The 15,752-nt window shown below is 48.5% G+C and overlaps 1 non-coding gene across 1 annotated transcript; it reads right to left on the minus strand.

Moving 5' to 3' along the window:
- Nucleotides 1-9,532: 9,532 nt before the first annotated feature.
- LOC112635657 lies at nucleotides 9,533-9,634 on the minus strand. The gene has a single exon (XR_003121996.1). It is a non-coding gene; the product is annotated as a U6 spliceosomal RNA (small nuclear RNA).
- Nucleotides 9,635-15,752: the final 6,118 nt, after the last annotated feature.

Consider the following 15,752-nt stretch of genomic DNA (forward strand, 5'->3'; position numbering starts at 1 on the left):
GGTGATAACTTAGACCGTGATATTAGCAGTGGACGCAAAGAGAAGTAGCTGGATTCTGTATGTATGTATATTTATTATATTTATTTACTTTTGAGATGGAGTCTCATTCTGTCTCCCAAGCTGGAGTGCAGTGGTGCCATCTCAGCTCACTGCAACCTCTGCTTCCCAGATTCAAGTGATTCTCCTGCCTCAGCCTCCCAAGTAGCTGAGACTACAGGTGTGCGCCACCATATCCGGCGAATTTTTGTATTTTTAGTAGAGACAGGGTTTTACCATGTTGCCCAGGCTGGTCTCAAACACTTGACTTCAGGTGACCCACCCGCCTCAGCCTCCCAAAGTGTTGGATTACAGGCATGAGCCACCGTATCTGGCCTGGTTTCTGTATTTAACTTAAAGGTAAAGTGAACAGAATTTGCAAATTGATTAGATGTGAGGTATGAGAAGAAAAGAAAGTCAAGAATGACATCATAAGTCAGGCACAGTGGCTAACGCATGTAATCCCAGCACTTTGGGAGGCTGAGGTAGGTGGCTCTTTTTTTTTTTTTTTTTTTTTGAGACGGAGTCTCGCTCTGTCGCCCAGGCTGGAGTGCAGTGGCCAGATCTCAGCTCACTGCAAGATCCGCCTCCCGGGTTTACGCCATTCTCCTGCCTCAGCCTCCCGAGTAGCTGGGACTACAGGCGCCTGCCACCTCGCCCAGCTAGTTTTTTGTATTTTTTAGTAGAGACGGGGTTTCACCGTGTTAGCCAGGATGGTCTCGATCTCCTGACCTCGTGATCCGCCTGTCTCGGCCTCCCAAAGTGCTGGGATTACAGGCTTGCGCCACCGCGCCCGGCCAGGTGGCTCTTTTGAACTCAGGAGTTGAAGACCAGCATGGGCAACATAGCAAGATCCTGTCTCTATTTTAAAATAGGGGGAAATTTTTTGTTTTCTGCTTTTTGTTATTTTTTGAGACAGAGTCTTGCTCTGTCACCCAGGCTGGGGTGCAGTGGTCTGATCTCAGCTCACTGCAACCTCCGCCTCCCGGGTTCCAGCGATTCTGCTGCCTCAGCCTCCCGAGTAGCTGGGACTACAGGCGCCCACCACCATGCCCGGCTCACTTTTTGTATTTTTAGTAGAGATGGGGTTTTGGCCAGGCTGGTCTCGAACTCCTGACCCTGTGATCCACCTGCCTCGGCCTCCCAAAGTGCTGGGATTACAGGCGTGAGCCACCAAGCCCAGCTGGAAATTGTTTGTCTTTCTTTTTTTTTTTTTTTTTTTCTTGGAGATGGAGAGTCACTCTGTTGCCCGGGCTGGAGTGCAGTGGTATGATCTCGGCTCACTGCAACCTCCACCTCCCAGGTTCAAGTGATTCTCCTGCCTCAGCCCCCAAGTAGCTGGGATTACAGGTACCCACCACCCTGCCCGGCTAATTTTTGTATTTTTAGTAGAGATGGGGTTTCGCTGTGTTGGTCAGGCTGGTCTTGAACGCCTGACCTCAGGTGATCCACCCACCTTGGCCTCCCAAAGTGCTGGGATTATAGGTGTGAACCACCATGCCTGGCCAGAAATTTTTTTTTTTCTTTTGAGATGGAGTTTCACTCTTGTTGGCCAGGCTGGAGTAAAATGGCACTATCTTGGCTCACTGCAACCTCCGCCTCCCAAGTTCAAGCGAGTCTCCTGCCTCAGCCTCCCTAGCTGGGATTACAGGCATGCACCACCACACCTGGCTAATTTTGTATTTTTAGCAGAGACAGGGTTTCAATATGTTGGTCAGGCCGGTCTCAAACTCCTGACAGACGACCCACCTGCTTCTGCCTTCTGAAGTGCTGGGATTAGAGGCATGAGTCACTAAGGCCCGCCGAAACATTTTTTATTTAAAAAAAAAATGACATAAGGCAAATAGCACCAAACTTTCAAAGTGCAGATCATATTAATTTTATACAAACTATTCCAGAAAATAGGAAGAGAGCCGGGCTCGGTGGCTCAAGCCTGTAATCCCAGCACTTTGGGAGGCCGAGACGGGCGGATCACGAGGTCAGGAGATCGAGACCATCCTGGCTGACACGGTGAAACCCCGTCTCTACTAAAAAATACAAAAAACTAGCCGGGTGAGGTGGCGGGCGCCTGTAGTCCCAGCTACTCGGGAGGCTGAGGCAGGAGAATGGCGTGAACCCGGGAGGCGGAGCTTGCAGTGAGCGGAGATCCAGCCACAGCACTCCAGCCTGGGCGACAGAGTGAGACTCCGTCTCAAAAAAAAAAAAAAAAAAAAAAAACAGGAAGAGAGCGCACTCCTCAACTTATTCTATGGGGCCAGAATTACTTTGATAACAAAATCAGAAAAGGGCAGTAATAGAAAGGGAAATTTTAGTCCCATCTAATCAGGAGCTAAGGTGGGAGGATCACTCAAGTCTAGCAATTCAAGTTCAGCCTGGGCAATACGGCAAGACCCTGTCTCAAAAAAAAAAAAAAAAAAAGAGAGAGAGAAAAGAAAAAGAGAGAATGAAAGGAAAATTGCCAGGTACAGTGGCTCACGCTTGTAATCCCAGCACTCTAGGAGGCCGAGGCAGGTGGATCACCTATGAGGATTTGAGACCAGCCTGACCAGCATGTTGAAACTCCATCTCTACTAAAAAGTAAAATTACCCAGGCATGGTGGTGCATGATCACTCCTGATCATGAGGTCAGGAGTTGGAGACCAGCCTAGCCAATATGGTGAAACCCCCCATCTCTACTAAAAATGCAAAAATGGTCGGGTGCGGTGGCTCACACATGTAATCCCAGCACTTTGGGAGGCCGAGGCGGGCAGATCACCTGAGGTCAGGAGTTCGAGACCAGCCTGGCCAACATGGCGAAACCCTGTCTCTACTAAAAATACAAAAATTTAGCCTGGCATGGTGGCACGCACCTGTAATCCAGCTACTTAGGAGGCTAAGGAAGGAGAATCCCTTGAACCCAGGAGGAGGAGGCTGCAGTGAGCTGAGATCACGCCATTGCACTCCAGCCTAGGCAACAAGAGCAAAACTCCGTCTCAAAACAAAAAACAAAAAACAAAAAAAAAATTTAGCTGGGTGTAGTGGCAGGTGTCTGTAATGCCAGCTACTCGAGAGGCTGCGGCAGGAGAATCACTTGAACCTGGGAGGCGGAGCTTAGAGTGAGCCAAGATCATGCCACTGCACTCCAGCCTGCGTGACAGAGCGAGATTCCGTCTCAACAAAACAAAACAAAACAAAACAAAAAACAAAACCAGGAACAGGCGGGGCGCTGTGGCTCCTGCCTGTAATCCCAGCACTGGGCGGACGAGGTGGGCAGATCACTTGAGGTCAGGAGTTCAAGACCAGCCTGGCCAACAGTGAAACCCTGTCTCTACGGAAAATACAAAAAATTAGCTTGAACCTGGGAGGCAGAGATTGCAGTGCGCCAAGATGGCCCCACTGCACTCCAGCCTGGGTGACAGAGACCCTGTTTCGAACATAAACAAAAAAATGAACACAAAAATGTTCTGACTAGGAGGAGGATAGAGAGTCTTGTGGGTAATTTTGGTGGTGGTGTTTGTTTTTGTTTTTTGAGACAGGGTCTCACTCTGTCGTCTAGGCTGAAGTGTGGGGGCACGATCTCTGCTCACTGCAGCCTCAACCTGCCAGGCTCAGGCCTCCTGAGTAGCTCCTCCTGAGCCTCAGGCTCCTCTCACCTCAGCCTCCTGAGTAGCTGGGACTATCGGTGTGTGCCACCACACACCGGCTCACTGCAACCTCTGCCTCCTGGGTTCAGATGATTCTCCTACAAAAAACACTTCCAGCTGTTTTTTGTATTTTTTGTAGAGTTGAAGTCTCCCAATTTTGCTTAGGCTGGTCTCAAATTCCTGAGCTCACGCAATCCTCCTGCCTTTGTGGCTGACTGCCATAAATACTACTTGAGACCGTCATTACAACAGTTACTACTGTTACTACTTGAGACCAACATTACAAGACTGAAGGAAGGGACGAACATAGAAATGAAAACTTAAGACAAAAGAAACTTTTAAAAGAAGGGTCCAGGGGAAGAAGAAGAGAGCGCCCTGCTTCTGTGGGCAAAGGCAGCCCCTCATTCTTTCGGCTTGTAACTTGCCTTGGCCTCCCAAAGTGCTGGGATTACAGGCATGAGCCACTGCAGCCAACCTGAGAATGATTTTTATTATTTATTTTAATTTTTTTGAGACAGAGTCGCACTCAGTAGCCCAGGCTGGAGTGCAGTGGCACAATCTCAGCTCACTGCAAGCTCCGCCTTCCGGGTTCATGCCATTCTCCTGTCTCAGCCTCCCAAGTAGCTGGGACTACAGGCTCCTGCCACCACACCTGGCTAATTTTTTGTATGTTTAGTGGAGACGGGGTTTCACCGTGTTAGCCAGGATGGTCTCGATCTCCTGACCTCGTGATCCGCCCACCTCTGCCTCCCAAAGTGCTGGGATTACAGGCGTGAGCCACCATGCTCGGCCGAGAATGATTTTTAAGTTCAAGATACAGGTCGGGTGCAGTGGCTCACGTCTGTATTCCTAGCACTTTGGGAGCCCAAGGCAGGTGGATCACTTGAGGTTCAGGAGTTCCAGACCAGCCTGGCCAACATGGCAAAACTCTGTCTCTACTAAAAATGCAAAAAAGTTAGCCGGGCGTGGTGGCCTGCGACTGTAATCCCAGCTACTCGGGAGGCTGACACAGGAGAATCGCTTGAACCCGGCAGATGGAGGTTGCAGTGAGCTGAGATTGCGCCATTGTACTCCAGCCTGAGCAACAGAGACTTCTTCTCAACAACAACAACAACAAATATATATATATATGTATAATAAAATAAAACAAATTCAACATACAAAAAGCATAATCACAAAATAAGAGGTTGATAAATATACCATATGAAAATTAAGAACTTCTGATAATTAAAATACATCAAGAAAAAAGTGAGAGGAGGATCACAAATACCTTCAAAAAGGAACAGATATTTGCAATATATATAACTGGCAAAAGATAGTAGCCAGAATATATATATATAAAAAACTACAAATCTGGCCAGGTGCGGTGGCTCACACCTGTAATCCCAGCACTTCGGGAGGCCGAGGCGGGCGGATCACTTGATGTCAAGAGCTCAAGACCAGCCTGGCCAACATGGCAAAACCCTGTCTCTACTGAAAATACAAAATTAGCCGGGCATGGTGATGCATGCCTGCAGTCCCAGCTACTCAGGAGGCTGAGCCAGGAGAATCATCTGAACCCAGGAGGCAGAGGTTGCAGTGAGCCGACATCATGCCATTGCACTCTAGCCTGGGCAACAGAGCGAGACTGTCTCAAAAAAAAAAAAAAAACTACAAATTGACCAGGCATGGTGGTCCACGCCTATAATCCCAGTACTTTGGGAGGCCGAGGCGGGTAGATCACCTGAGGTCAGAGTTTGAGACCAGCCTGGCCAACGTGGTGAAAAACCATCTCTACTAAAAACACAAAAATTAGCCAGGCATGGTGGTGGGTGCCTGTAATCCCAGCTACTCAGGAGGCTGAGGCAGGAGAATCGCTTGAACCTGGGAGATGGAGGTTGCAGTGAGCCGAGACTGTGTCATTGCACTCCAGCCTGGGCAACAGAGCAAGACTCTGTTTCAAAAAAAACAAAAACAAAACAAAACAAAACTACAAATCAATAAAAAAAACACAAGCAACTCAAATGATCAGGCACTTCCCAGAAGAGGAAATTAAAAAGGCTAATAAGCATACAAAAAGATGCTCAACTGCACTAGTAATTAGAGAAATGCCAAAAAAATCCACACGAAAATACTATTGTATACCCACTAGATTGGCAAAAATTAAGAAGTCTAAAAATACAAGTGTTGGAGAGAATGTAGATCAATCAGTATTCAAATACAGATGAAAACTGGTCAGGCACAGCGGCTCACGCTTGTAATCCGAACACTTTGGGAGGCCGAGGCAGGCAGATCACCTGAGTTCAGGAGTTCGAGACCAGCCTGGCCAACGTGGGGAAACCCTATCTCTACTAAAATTACAAAAAGTAGCCAGGCGTGGTGGCACACGCCTGTAATCCCAGCTACTCAGGAGGCTGAGGCAGGAGAATCGCTTGAACCCAGGAGGCAGAGGCTTCGGTGAACTAAGATTGTGCCACTGTACTCCAGCCTAGGCGACAGGGCAAGACTCCACCTCAAAAATAAATAAATAAACAAAACCTTAAAAATGTGATGAAAATTGAAAACAATTTGGCATTCTCTCTCAAAGCTGATTTCTTTTTTTTTTTTAGACGGGGTCTCGCTGTGTCACCCAGGGTGGAGTGCAGTGTTGCAATCTCGGCTCGCTGCAACCTCTGCCTCCAAGTTCAAGCAATTCTCCTGCCTCAGCCTCCTGAGTAGCTGGGATTACAGGCATATGCCACCATGCCTGGCTAAGTTTTTTTTGTATTTTTAGTAGAGATGGGGTTTCATCATGTTGGCCAGGCTAATCTTGAATTCCTGACTGCAAGTAATCCACCCACCTCAGCCTCCAAAGTGCTGGGATTAAGGGCGTGAGCCACCGTGCCCAGCCAAAGCTGATTTTTCTTATACCTCACAACCTAGCAGTCTCACTTCCAGGTATATACCTTAGAGAAACTCTTGTACATACATAAGAGACAAATACAATAATGTTCACAGCCACAGGCTTTTTTTTGAGACAGAGTCTCACTCTGTCACCAGGCTAGAGTGCAGTGGCACGATCTTGGCTCACTGCAACCTCTGCCTCCTGAGTTCAAGCGATTCTCCTGCTTCAGCCTCCCGAGTAGCTGGGACTACAGGCCCGCACCACCACGCCCAGCTCATTGTTGCATTTTTTTTTTTTGTAGAGATGGGGTTTCACCATGTTGGCCCGGATGGTCTGGATCTCTTGACCTCGTGATCCAGCCGCCTCGGCCTCCCAAAGTGTTGGGATTACAGGCGTGAGCCACCGTGCCTGGCCAGTAACAATGTTTATAGTAGTAAAAAAAAAAAAAAAAAGCAATTCATAAATGTGTCTACAGGAGAATAGACAAAGTATGCTATATTTGGTATATTCACTCAGTAGCTCTTTACCTTCCAGTGAAAACATATGAACTGCAGCCACATGGAACAATATGGCTAAATCCTGGAAGTGTAATAGTGAGTGAAAAAGCAAGTAAACAGTGCTAGAAGGCTACATATAATGTCATTTTATTTATTTATTTATTTATTTTTGAGACGGAGTCTCACTCTGCCGCCCAGGCTGGAGTGCAGTGGCGCAATCTCGGCTCACCGCAAGCTCTGCCTCCTGGGTTCACGCCATTCTCCTGCCTCAGCCTCCCCAGAAGCTGGGATCACAGGCGCTCGTCACCACGCCCGGCTAATTTTTTTTGTATTTTCAGTAGAGACGGGGTTTCACCGTGTTCGCCAGGATGGTCTCGATCTCCTGACCTCGTGATCCGCCCGCCTCGGCCTCCCAAAGCGCTGGGATTACAGGCGTGAGCCACCGCGCCCGGCCATTTTATTTATTTATCTATTTATTTATTTATTTATTTATTTATTTATTTATTGAGACAAGGTCTGGCTCTGTGGCCCAGGCTGGAATGCAGTGGTGCAATCTCGACTCACTACAGACTCAACCTTGCATGCTCAAGTGGTCCTCCCACCTCAGCCTCCAAGTAGCTAGGATTACAGGTGCGTGCCACCATGCCAGGCTAATTTTTGTATTTTTTGTAGAGACGGGGTTTTGCCACATTGCCCAAGCTGGTCTCCAACTCCTGGGTTCAGGCAATCCACCCACCTCAGCCTCTCAAAGGGCTGGGATTACAAGTGTGAGCCACTGCACCTGGCCTTATTTATTTATGTTTTGAGACAGTCTCGCTCTGTCACCCAGGTTGAAGAGCAATGGTGCAATCATAGCTCACTGCAGCCTCAACTTTTGGGGCCAAAGAGATCCTCCCACCTCAACCTCCCAAACAGATTGGAACACAGGCATGTGCCACCACATGCGGATATTTTTTTTTTTTTTTGCAGAGACAGGGTCTGCCCAGGCTGGTCTTGAACTCCTGTGCTCAAATGACCCTTCTGCCTCAGCCTCCCAAAGTCCTGGGATTACAGGTATAAGCCACCATGCGCAGCCAGTTATTTTTTAGAGATAGAGTCTAGCTCTGTCACCTACGCTGGAGTGCAGTGTTGAAATCATAGTTCACTGCTGCCTAGAACTCCTAGGCTCATGGGGATCCTCCTGCCTCAGCCTCCCCTCCTGAGTAGCTGGGACTATGGGCGTGTGAAATCAGCCCAGCTAATTTTTAAAATTATTATTTTATAGACGCTATGTTGCCCAGGCTAATCTCTTTATTTATTTATATATTTTTGAGATGGAATCTTGCTCTGTCACCCAGGCTGGAGTGCAATGGCACGATCTTGGCTCACTGCAACCTCCGCCTTCCGGGTTCAAGCAATTCTCCTGCCTCAGCCTCCTGAGTAGCTGGGATTACAGGTGCACACCACCACAGCCAGCTAATTTTGGTATTTTTAGTACAGACGGAGTTTCACCATGTTGGGCAGGCTGGTCTTGAACTCTTGACCTCGTGATCCACCTGCCTCAGCCTCTTAAAGTGCTGGGATTACAGGCATCAGCCACCACGCCCATCCATTTTTATTTTCTTTATTTTTTAATTAAAAAAAAAATTTTTTTTAAGACAGAGTCTGGCTGTCACCCAGGCTGGAATGCAGTGGCGCAATCTCAGCTCACTGCAACCTCTGCTTCCTGGGTTCAAGCAATTCTCCTGCCTCAGCCTCCCGAATAGCTGGGATTGCAATCACGTGCCACTATGCCCAGCTAATTTTTGTATTTTTAGTACAGATGGGGTTTCACCATGTTGGTCAGGTTGGTTTCAAACTCTTCACCTCATGATCCGCCCACCTTGGTCTCCCTAAGGGTTACAGGCGTGAGCCGCCATGCCCAGCCTAATTTTTATTTTTGTAGACAGTGTCTCGCTCTGTCTCCCAGACTGGAGGGCACTGGTGCAATCATAGCTCACTACAGCCTCAAACTCCTGAGCTCAAGTGATTCTCCCACCTCTGCCTCCTGAGTAGCTGGGATTACATTAAAAAAACAAAAAAACAAAACAAAAAAAACAGAGTTTCAGTCTTGTCGCCCAGGCCGGAGTTGCAATGGCACAATCTCAGCTCACCGCAACCTCTACCTCCCGGGTTCAAGCGATCTTCCTGCCTCAGCTTTCCAAGTAGCTAGAATTACAGGCACCCACCACCATGCCTGGCTAATTTTTGTATTTTTAGTAGAGATGGGTTTTCACCATGTTGGCCAGGCTAGTCTTGAACTCCTGACCTCAGGTGATCTGCCCGCCTTGGCCTCCCAAATTGTTGGGATTACAGGTGTGAGCCACCGCACCTGGCCTAATTTTTAAAAATTTTCATGGAGATGACATCTTGCTATGTTGCCCAGACTGGTCTTAAACTCCTGAGGTCAAGCGATCCTCCCACTTTGGCCTCCCAAAGTGCTGGCATTACAGGTATGAGCTACTGTGCCTGCCCTATTTATTTTTTTGATTTACAACAAAATGGAACCCGTCATGAATGTGCGTGTCATCCTTGTAGAGGGGCTGTGCTAATCTCTGTCATTCCAGTGTTAGTATATATGTTGCCAAAGTGAGCAGTAGTAGTTTTTTGTTTTCGTTTTTTTTTTAGATGGAGTCTTGCTCTCGCCCAGTCTGGAGTGCAGTCTTGCGATCTCAGCTCACTGCAACCTCCACCTCCCTGGTTCAAGCGATTATCCTGCCTCAGCCTCCCAAGTAGAGGGATCACAGGCACCTGCTACCACACCCGGCTAATTTTTTTTTTTTTGTATTTTTAGTAGAGATGGGGTTTCCCCACATTAGCCAGGCTGGTCTCGACTCCTAACCTCAGGTGATCCACTCGCCTCAGCCTCCTAAAGTGCTGGGATTATAGGCGTGAGCCACTGTGCCCGTCCATTTTTATTTTCTTTTATTTTTATTTATTTGTTTGTTTGTTTGTTTATTTGTGTGTGTGTGTGTGTGTGACAGAGTCTCGCTCTGTCACCCAGGCCGGAGTGCAGTGGTGCAATCTCGGCTCACTGCAACCTCCACCTCCTAGGTTCAAGCGATTCTCCTGCCTGAACCTCCCGAGTAGCTGGGATTACAGGCGCCTGCCACCACGAACAGCTAATTTTTTGTATTTTTAGTAGAGACGGGGTTTCACCGTGTTCGCCAGGATGGTCTCGATCTCCTGACCTCATGATCCACCTGCCTTACCCTCCCAAAGTGCTGGGATTACAGGCATGAGCCACTGCACCCGGCCAATTTTTATTTAAAAAAATTTTTTTTTAAGTTTTTTTTTTTTTGAGACGTAGTCTTCCTATCACCCAGGCTGGAGTGCAGTGGCACAATCTTGGCTCACTGCAACCTCTGCTTCCTGGGTTCAAGCGATTCTCCTGCCTCAGCCTCCCAAATAGGTGGGATTACAGGCACTCACCAGTATGCCCAGCTCATTTTTGTATTTTTAGTAGAGACGGACTTTCACCATATTGGCCAGGCTGGTCTTGAACTCCTGACCTCATGATCCACTCGCCTCGGCCTCCCAAAGTGCTGGGATTACAGGCGTGAGCCACTGCGCCCAGCTGAAAACTATATTTTAAAAACAGGGGGCCAGGCATGGTGGCTCACGCCTGTAATCCCAGCACTTTGGGAGGCTGAGGCAGGTGGATCACCTGAGGTCAGGAGTTGAAGAACTGCCTGGCCAACATAGTGAAACCCTGTCTCTACCAAAAATACAAAAATTAGCTGGGTGTGGTGGCACACGCCTATCGTCTCAGGTACTTGGGAGGCTGAGGAAGGAGAATCACTTGAATCCAGGAGCCAGGAGGTTGCAGTGAGCAGAGATAGCGCTACTGCACTGCAGTCTGGGCAACAAGAGTGAAACTCTGTCTCAAGATAAAATAAAATAGGCTGGGCACAGTGGCTCAAGCCTGTAATCCCAACACTTTGGGAGGCCGAGATGGGTGGATCGCCGGAAGTCAGAAGTCAGACCAGCCTGACCAACATGGAGAAACACTGTCTCTACTAAAAATACAAAAATTAGCTGGGACTGGTGGCTCGTGCCTGTAGTCCCAGCTACTTGGGAGGCTGAGGCAGAAGAATTGCTTGAACCTGGGAAGCGGAGGTTGCAGTGAGCTGAGATCATGCCACTGCACTCCAGCCTGGGCAACAGCGCAAGACTCCATCTCAAAAATAAAATAAAATAAAAACAGGGGCTGGGAGCAGTGGCTTATGCCTATAATCCTAGCACTTTGAGAGGCTAAGGTGCTGAGTTGAGGCCAGAAGTTGGAGACCAGCCTAGACAACATAGCGAGATCCCCCACCTCTATCAAATAATAATTAAAAAATTAGCTGGGCTGGTGGTGCACACCTGTAGTCCCAGCCACTCTGGAGGCTAAGGCAGGATTTGCTTGAGCCCAGCAGTTCCAGGCAGCAGTGAACTATGATCACGCCACTGCACTCCAGCATGGGCAACCCAGTGAGATCCTGTCTCAAAAAGAAAAAAAAGTGAATTACAAAAGTTAAAGAGTTTAGATTAAAGCTGATACAAGAGAGAAGGAACTGGAGAAGTAGAGGAGACGGTGAATAGAGAGCATCTTCTGGGAAAGCTTTCCTGTAAAGGGAAGCAGAGAAGGGCAGAGGCTGGGCCCAGCCAGCCAGTTGAGAAGGATGTTTTAAGCTGGGAGGAATTACAGCGTGTTTGTGGGCTGCCGGCAATGATCAAGTAGACAGGAGGAGAGTGATGCTGCAGGAGAAGGAGGGACATTTGCAGGAGTGATGACTTTGGGTGGGTGGCAGTGTTTGAGATCCCCCACAGTAGGTGCAGTGGGGCTGGGGTGTGCTGGTGGGAATGGGGAAGTTTTCTCCTGCTTGTTTCTATTTTCTCAGAAAAGCAGCAAGCAAGATCATCAGCTGAGAGAGAGAAGAGTTCAGAAGAAGAATATTGGATATTTGAGGACAGAAAACAGACAGAAATTCACCCTAAATGAGCCAGGTGAAGGTGGCTCACCTGTAATTCCCGCACTTTGGGAGGCCAAGGTGGGAGGATTACTTGAGCTCAGGAGTTCGAGACCAGCCCGGCCAACACGGTGAAACTCCATCTCTGAAAATAAATTAATTAATTAAAAATGAGCCCAGAGATAGTGATGAAGATACCAGCAGAGCCAGAAACAGGACAAGGATGTACAGAGACTGTGGAGTGTGGGCGGGTCCTCAAACTCATCTGAAGTCACATTTATCACTGCCCCTTTCACTGCCTCCCTACCAGACTGTAAGCTCCACCAAGACAGAGATGACTTCATTCTTGCTCTCCACTGTATCCCCAGCCACGGCACAGTACCTGGCATGTCACTGGCATTTAAATGACCATATTTGTATGACCAGCCTGGACAACGTGGCAAAATCTCATCTCTGCCAAAAAAAAAAAAAAAAAAAAACCCACAAATTAGCCTGGCATGGTGGCACACACCTGTAGTCCCAGATACTTGGGGGCTGAGGTGGGAGGATTGCTTGAGCCCAGGAGGTCAAGGCTTCTGTGAGCCGTGATTGTGCCACTACACTCCAGCCTGGGTGACAGAGTGAGACCCTGTCTCAAAAAAAAAAAAAAAAAAAAAAAAATGGAATGAATGAATCAAGAATAATAGAAATAATTAATGACCCAAGGTCCTCAGTGTCAAAAGCACTTACACTGAGCATGAATATTCACTTGATAAGCTTGGTCCATGCCAGTGACACAAGTTCACCTGGAGCATATCCTCAGGATGTTCTGGGGCTTAAGGAGCCCAGGATGTGGTAGGAGTTGCGCACCTGACTCACATGGCCCCTTGGCCAGGTTCACATCCAGTGTGCGTTGTCTTTCCCCCACCAATGGGAGACGCTAGGAGGACGGCTCACTCACTGCTGTTCCGACCTCAAATGAACGGCTGTCAGGGACAGGCGAGCAAGAGGGCAGCTGCTGCAGATGTTGGTCAGAACAGCAGGCTTCCTTCCTTCCAGGAGGCAGGAGCTCCAAGCTGACGACGGTTCACAATGCAGCAAATGTAGGGGGAGAATCTGAAGGGGTGTGGACATGAGCCATGAGCACAGGCTCAACCTGAAGCATTTGGCATAGGACAGAGATCAGTGGGGGGCAGGCAGCTAGAGAGGAGAGGCAGGAGGACAGCAGGGGAGAGAACTAAAAGAGTTCAGAGTGGGCAGGGGTCCCAGGAGAAGTTCATTAAGTGGTACATGTTGAGCATCTACTACATGCCAAGGCAGTGCAGTAGGAGTAGGGATACGCAGTCAACAAGACAAATAAGATCTTGGCTCTCTAATGTTTGGGGGGGGCAGGAGGGAGCAGACAGTAAATAGTAAACACATATTAGATCATTTCAGAAAGTGATGAGTTGGGCCGGGTGTGGCGACTCACGCCTGTAATACCAGCATTTTGGGAGGCCGAGGTGGGAAGATCATCTGAGGTCAGGAGTTCGAGACCAGCCTGGCCAACATGGTGAAGCCCCGTCTCTAGTAAAAATACAAAAATTAGCGGGGCAGTAGTGGGGAGCATCTGTAATCCCAGCTACTTGGGCAGCTGAGGCAGGAGAATTGCTTGAGCCTGGGAGGCGGAGGTTGCAGTAAACTGAGATCATGCCATTGCACTCCAGCCTGGGCAACAGAGAGACACCCTGTCTCAAAAAAAAAAAAAAAAAAAAAAAAAAGTGCAGGGATGCTAAGAGAATGACCTCTGATGTTACAGAACAGCAAGTAGTCTGATCCAGCAGGAGCACTGTGTATGAGGTGGGTACAGGGTGGTGGGCTTCTCCTTACAAGGAGTTCAGATTTATTCCAAGTGTAATGAAAAGCCACTCGAATATTTTAAGCACGGAAGAGCATGACATGGTTTTGATTTTTAAAATATTATCAATATTGCAAAAACTAGTTTGTAAAGACAAGGGCAGAAGCAGGGACCAGTGAGGAAGCTATTATGATAATCTGGATGAGACATGAGGGCTTAGAACAGGACTGTAGCAATAAAGATAGAGAGAAGGAGATGAATTTGGGATATATTTTGGACGCAGAGCCCACAGGACTTGTTGGTGAATTAGATACAGGGACAGAATCAGTGAAAAAAAGGGGAAAGGAGGGATGTTTCCTAGATTTTTAGCCTGAACAACTAGTAGTTGTCAAGCCCCAAGATGGGGATCACTGGGAGAAAAATGGATTGGGGGTGAGGGAATTCAAGACATCTATTTTAGTCACATTAGCTTTGCATGGCTATTAGACATCCAAGTGGAGATGTCAAGTAGGCTGTTGGATAAATGAGTCTGGCACTCTGGATATAAATTTAGGACTCACTGACATTTACATAGTATTTAAGCCCTGGGACTGGATGAGATCACTGGACAGAGAATGTGGAAAGAGAGAATGGCCAAGGACTAAGCCCTAGGAGGCTCCAACATTTAGAAGTCACCCGAGGAAGACTAAGAACAGCCAGTGAGGTTGGAGGGAAATGAGGAGAGTGTGGTGTCCTAGAAGTGCCCAGAGGAAAAACAAGGTAGTGTGGTAGAAAGGGATGGTGTCCAGGTGGTGGGAGAAGGGGCAGGAGAGGCTACTTTTGATAGCCACATTAGGCAAGGCCTCCCAGAAGGTGTTGGATCTAGGTGAGACTGGAATGAAAACAGTGAGTCATTGTGAAAAGCCAGGGAAAAGTATTCCAGACAGAGGGAACAGCAAGTGCAAAGGCCCTGAGGCAGGTTAAGCTTGTCTCCATCCAGGAACATCCACCTTTTTTTTTTTTTTTTTTTTTTGAGGTGGAGTCTGGCTCTGTCGCCCAGGCTGGAGTGCAGTGGCGTGATCTCGGCTCACTGCAACCTCCGCCTCCCAGGTTCAAGTAATTCTGCCTCAGCCTCGTTAGTAGGTGTGATTACAGGCACCCACCACCACGCCAGGCTAATTTTTTGTATTTAGTAGAGACGGGGTTTCACCGTGGTCTCGATCTCCTGACCTCGTGATCCACCCGCCTCGGCCTCTCAAAGTGCTGGGATTACAGGAGTGAGCCACCGCGACCGGCAATAGAAATCTTTAGGAAAGGAAATCAGAGAGCCACCTAGGAGCCAGGTCATATAGGTTCTTATAAGTCACCGTACGGAGTCTGGGTATTCCAGTGCTGGAAAAGCCCAGGAATTTCAACGTGATCCACTTAATGCATGGTAGCAGAGCCAGAGTGAAATAGGGGATCAAGCTGTGGGGATAATCCAAAGATGGTGCAAGGTCCTTCCTCCCCAGTCCTTCCCTCCACCCCTTGCCCCCAGCCTTGACCTCGGGCACCTTCCACAGCGGACAAAACAAAGTTGGGGGACAGGCAGTGGTGACTGTAATCCCAGCACTTCGGGAAGCTGAGCGGGAAGGATAGCTTGAGCCCAGGCGTTCAAGACCAGGCTGGGCAACACAGCGAGTCCCCATCTCTACAAAACAGAATACAAAAGAACAAAGTTGGGAATGCAGAGCACTGAGTGACTCAGAATCTCAGAAACTGATTGAGGCGACCGTGGGTGTCCCTGGAGTTGGGGTGAAGGAGGTGAGGAGACTGCCATCAGAACCCAGGGAACCGGACGGTCGCTGGACCCCGCCACCCTCTTCAGCCCTCCACCTGGGACATAGCCGGGTTTGACTCCTGCAGCGCGGCAGCAGGAGGGTTAAACCGTGCGTGGCCTCCGGCGGGAGGGGGAGGCGGAGACGGAGC

Source organism: Theropithecus gelada, chromosome 11, assembly GCF_003255815.1.
Source record: "Theropithecus gelada isolate Dixy chromosome 11, Tgel_1.0, whole genome shotgun sequence".
NCBI lineage: Eukaryota > Metazoa > Chordata > Mammalia > Primates > Cercopithecidae > Theropithecus > Theropithecus gelada.